Below are 6000 nucleotides of genomic sequence, written 5' to 3'. Positions count from 1 at the left end.
GGAAGGGATAGTGTGAGGGAAGGGGGGATAGAGGGGGGTAGGGGGTATGGGGGGTGGTTGGGAGGCAGGGGAGGAGGTAGCAGAGGACAGAAAGGGAATCATGAGTTAGTGGGAGGGACGCTGTGACACCACTCCTGAAATGTGATCTCATGCAATGGAAATATTGATTCAACGTGTCGAACAACAACAAATATTCTGCTTGGAAAATGTTTTACAGAAATATTTCCATAAAAACGCATGTTCTTTTACGTCAATGTGTCTTTTTTATTCCGTCTTAAAACCCAGAATCAAGTTTGTCATATGTATTGGACATGCCTCTGAATGAACTGTAAAAAAAAAAAAAAACTATAATATTTGGACATATAAAAGGTGTGAAAATGTGGAGTAAACAGAATGTAGAATAATCAGCTCTGCAGTCTGTGTTAAAAGCCTATTGGCCATTACCGACATGGTGAATAATCCTTCACAAAGTATTGTCAGAGCCTCCCTTTCACACAAATGATGTCTCTCGCCCAGAATATCCCAGCGTCTTAATGATCCTGTTGCCTCATTTTAGCGATGGGGCCTGTTGTGATCCAGGACTGGGGTCATTCTAATGGGCCTCCTCTCCTGTAATGGCCCCCAGCATTAGTATTCAAAGCTGGTGACACACAGGAATACTCAGTCTTCAGATGTTGCTTCTTGGCTCTCCTTGTTTCAGCCACAAGGCCGGTTCCCCTGCGCGGCTCTCTTCTCCGCGTGTGTGTGTGGCCCAGCCAGCCTCAGCACACTCAGGCGTCGTAGGACCCCAGCAATGCCACCCAGAGGGGTCCCTCAGTCAGCGCTGCACCTCAGTCTTAATCCCCCCCCCCCCCCACCCCCGGCCCCTTTTCCCCACGCCAGCCGGCCACCCCCCGCTGGGAAGCGTGGAAAAGCCCCTCACCCTGATCCAGCACGCCGCTGGCCTCGCTCATTAGGCTGCTGATTATGATAGCGCTCCGGTGTGATGTTTAATCGTGTCTGACACCTGATTCGCCCTGTTACGAATCCTGTCATGCAAATTGAGCCGTTTGTGTTGTTTGATATGGAGAGATGGGCTACGGAATGAAAGATCAGCCCAGGGATGAGACGCTGGGGACATGTGCCCTCTGCTCCCGTCGCCGTGATTACAAAGATGAGAACACGCGTCTTGTTACGCACCAGTCTATCGTGTAGGGCCGGTGAAGATTAAATTAACATAGCGCTTTTCTCCCCGGTCGAGCCCCAGGAATCAGGAGAGGAGCCCATCTCTGAGTAAATGTCTCATTTCCCCCCCACAAACAAGGGCCAGGATAATAACACTCACTCCTCTGAAATCATACCAGCCTGTCACAAACAATGTCAATAATTCAAAAGGATAGATTGCTTTTTATCTGCTGCGTCGTGTGTCCTTACCCTTGCGGCTTTGGAGTCAATTCAGACTCCATCTTATTCTCATCTTAAGTAAATACAACATGTTTCTATTGAAAAACAAAGCCAACTTCATCCTCACCTATTTTCTCTAAACTCCACATTTTGGAAGTATGTATTTGGATGACATGGTGAAAAATATTCCATCCAACATAAATGCTGTAATGTATTAAAAAAAAGAAAGAGAGCCAACCGGGTAAATCAATTGGCCGAGGGCTCAGGGCTGTCCATTTTTCACTGCCCGGGGATGACACCCGTGTTGAGAATGACCACTTCTCATTTGTAACTTGGAGCGACAGTCAAGAGGAAGTCTCTCCTTTCGTCTTGTGTCCCCTCAGTTATCAATACCCCCTACTGTAAACATTTCATTTCCTCTCCCTGTCACCCCTTGCTTTGTTTAACACTTGCTGGTTAGCCCTTAATCTGAAACACAAACTCAGCCAGGCAGTCAGTCAGCTGCCTTTTTTTCCACATGATATTCTCTTTCCTCTCCTCCTCTTGTGACAACATTTGCCTTCAGTGCCACTCCACCCAACATTCAGGTATTTCTTCCTCTTAAATGTGATTACCTTTGAAGCACATTTCCTGTTAAGTGACTTCTTATTTGTCTTCAATCTGAACATTGTCAGCGCTGATGTTTATCTACTGTGCTACAATGGATTACCTCAAACACGGTCAGATACTGACAGCTACATGGGACTTTTTATACCCTGCTATGCAAGGACATTGCCACACATCAAATTAAGCGGTGTTTTGATTTCAGTCACTCCCCGGGCAAACGGCCAGGGCTACATTTTGAGTTGTAACACCAGCAGCAACCTTTATGTGAGTCAATCCGAGTCTCAGTGGAAATCGACCTGTTTTTACAAGTCATCCTTTCTCTGAAACACCTGTACTGAGCAACAGGCTCGTTGTTTTCCTCTTACTGGCATCGTAAAGCTTGAGAGACCTCTGAGACATCGTCAGGCGGCTTTGCTGAATCACTCAACCATCCTGGCGCCACTCGTCTGACTGAAGAGTTCCTGTCAGAAACATTAATGTCATGAGATTTGTTGGACCTGACATACCAGATGCTAGTCGTTGCTACTAACATAACTTCAAGCTACGTTGCTAAAGGGCACACAATAGTTTATCTGAATGTAAAGTACAGTTAATCATAATATCAATACATGAATATACCATTTGATAAAACTGTTGTGTAGCACCATGGTACATCATATAATTGGAATAGGGATCATTTATATTCATCAGTGGAATAGGGATATTTATAATCTATCAAGATGATTATTTGGTGTGGTACAAAAAGTACCTTAAAGTACAAATGGACTTTAATTTGGTATTTTACACCAGGTTATGTGATGTGCAACACTCCTCCCAAATGGCATTATTTTTCAAGACATTTGGATGACAAATTGACGTTGTCCGGCGAAAAATAGCGCCATGTGAGAGCAACAATTTCTCTTTTACAGACAGTACAAACATAATGTGACTGATTTTCATTCCAAGTTTCAGTCAGAATTCTTCAACCCATAATCCCTGGGACATAGAAGAGTTACTCACACCTTTCAGTTAAATATAAACGTTACTGTTTCCCTAAACTGCCCAGAATATTGTGAAGTTATGGATTACTTGTCATGTTTGGCGGTTCTTATTGATGGTGTGAGAATGTGAAAGTAGCTCGCGACCTGGATGTAAAGATCAGGATTTATTGCCCAGAATCTCTTGAACAATTTTATCAAAAGCCCATTCCACTGTAACATTTTTTTCTCCCATAAATCACTGAGGGGAGATCTATCAGTGGACAGTAGTGAGAGATAGATGAGCAGGGGGATGAAAGGGTCAGCAGAGATTTTTCACTGGCCCTTCCCGTCACTGCTATGCACCCTACTTTTTCACCTTCATGAATTGGTCTTTTACCAACTGCCATGTGATTTTAATTTGTTTCACAGTCTCCGAAGGAAATAACAGGCCCTGAACATTTAGACTTTGCACGCAAGATAATGTATTGATTGTTAAAGCACTTGTGCATTGGCTTGCTGGTTCATTTTCAGGCAAACTTTTGAGAAAAAGAAATATGGGAAAATACATCCACCCCTCTACTAACTCAATATCGAAGACATTCTTCGATAGCAGCTAAAGGGTCCTCGTGATTGACACGCACCGCGTTGTGTATTCAAGGTATAAATGGTCAAATAAATGGTGTTATCTTGGGTTTATCCACATCCTTGTCCTCAGGCACATGCTACAAAGATAAACGGTCGTCCGGAAGAACACATCTTACACACAGGTTCATTACTCTGAAAATAACTGTCAAATCATGGCCTTTACAGAGGGTAAGTCAGCTACTTGCATAAACACGTAGGATGGTGTGTTTCTGCCGTGCGGGTTTTTTCTTTCTTCCTAAGGGAAATGCCAGGACTTGTCATCCCACATAAAGCCAGACACTAACACTACACAGAGACAATATACTGCCTTGGTCGCATGTCTCAGTAATGTATGCATGTCGAAATTAAAGATGGAGACTCCACTGCTGTTTTCATTACTTTGTCAAATGAACTATGTAAAATAATCCAGATTTTGGGCACATGCACTGATATGTAGCCTCTCTCTTGAAACTCTCTCCCGAAACTGTATTGTTCTGACCATGAGACCAGCTTTATTTTCCTTCCTTCTGATTGATTTATTTCTTTGTCATTACTCTCAGTGCTGTGTTGGTGTTCATACAGTCCAGCCACCCAATCCGGCTTGATTGAGGGCCTTCATTTCCTATGCGGCCATGTAAAGCAGAGGCTTGAAATAGCACAATGACCTTGGCGTTCCTCTCTGATTCATCTTTCCCCCAACATTTTCTCACAGATAGGATTTGTCACAGTTATTCATCTGCTAGTAATACTTGGGGCTACATCCTGGAAAATATCTATTTTCTTTCACAGATTTCCACACTTCGAAATGCACAGCTTTCACGTCATAATCTTAAAACAAACTTTGATATTGTTGGGTTGAAAAAAGATGTTTGTCACAGGCCAGTTTCACTTGTTTTAAAACATTTTAATATTAATTTTACATTAACACACACACACACACACATACACACGTATACACAATCAGACACACACACCCTTCCAAACACACATCCTCACCCGTCTCGTAAAACGGTTAAGTGTTAAAAAGGCTCCACAGAGTGGTCAGGTGACATTGTTGACATACCCGCTACCTGAGCCCAGGGGCTTAGAAGCGGTGCAGCTCAGGGATGAGAGGGCCGCCTGGTGTCGTCTATCTGCCTGATTTACTGTCCCACCATGTTTGAAGTGGGACAGGCGGAATTCACTCCACTCCCGTCCCCTGTCATCAGTCCTCCCAGATTACAGCCCAGGTGAGGCCTGTTACTGAGCGCCATCAACTACAGGATACACTACTAGGAAGTGACTGTCTGAGAAACCCCGACTCTCTCTCTCTCTCTCTCTCTCTCTCTCTCTCTCCCCTCTCTCCTCTCTCTCTCTCTCTCTCTCTCTCTCTCTCTCCCTCTCTCCTCTTCTCTCTCTCTCGCTCTCTCTCTCTCTCTCTCTCTCTGTCTCTCTCTCTCTGTCTCTCTCTCGCTCTCTGTCTTTCTCGCTCGCTCTCTCTCTCTCTCTCTCTCTCTCTCTCTCTCTGTGTCCCCGGCTTGACCTGTGTACAGGTAGACAAAGCATTGGACCCCAAAGGTCATGTCTTTTGAGGTCGACAGTCAGAGAGCACACATAATTGCACTATGGATATAGGACCTTTTTGTTGATGCAAAAAGTTCTGATGAGAATGTTGCAGTGGTTCTTTCAGTTGAAACTGCAGTGTGAGAGGAGCCTGAGGCCGTAGTGGAGTTTGAACCTGTGCGGACCCAGACAGCATGACAAGGGCCTGGCGTCAGAAATATGTGTCTCTACGACCTGCTCACCAATGTGAGGCGCATGCCAAAACTCGCAGTCAGAACTGTAGGTCTGTGCAACATTAGAATTGATTAAGATTCTGTCACTAGAGCTCATGCACAGAGCATCACACAACATTGCAAGCACGGCTGGATTTTTTTGGGGAAAAGTAGGAAAGTCTATGTATTTGCTAGTTACAAAGGAATAAACAATTTAAATGAACTTAAAATCTAGTGTACATTTAAAACAACGATTAGTGTCGCACAGTATTTATATTTCAAACCTGCCTCTATTAAAGTCACATCAAGTGTTGCATTTGATCACTGAGCATTTTGCAGTGCTCAACACATCCAATCAAATCAATCAACAACAGACATTGGTTTCAGGACTGCCTGATAATGTACATTGGCATGGCTTGGTTGATTTGAGTCAATCATCCGTGGTCAAAGACTGTAATCTCCTGAGACTCACCCCTAAACAACCACAACAATCTCCCAAGATGTCCCTACAAAGAACATCAGCTAATGGCAAAGCCAAAAATGTTGTGGGCCGGGGTGAGGCCTGATTGCGGGAACAGTTCTCATTTTTATTCCCAGCAGAGTTGGCATGCTGATTCAGTGCCATTAAAGCTGGTGCTGAGAGGAGAGGCAGAACCCAATCAACGGTGTAAAAA

Source organism: Hypomesus nipponensis, chromosome 2, assembly GCF_054491055.1.
Source record: "Hypomesus nipponensis isolate SF chromosome 2, ASM5449105v1, whole genome shotgun sequence".
Classification (NCBI taxonomy): domain Eukaryota; kingdom Metazoa; phylum Chordata; class Actinopteri; order Osmeriformes; family Osmeridae; genus Hypomesus; species Hypomesus nipponensis.
The sequence above is the reverse complement of the archived record's forward strand: the minus strand, read 5'-3'. Positions refer to the sequence as shown.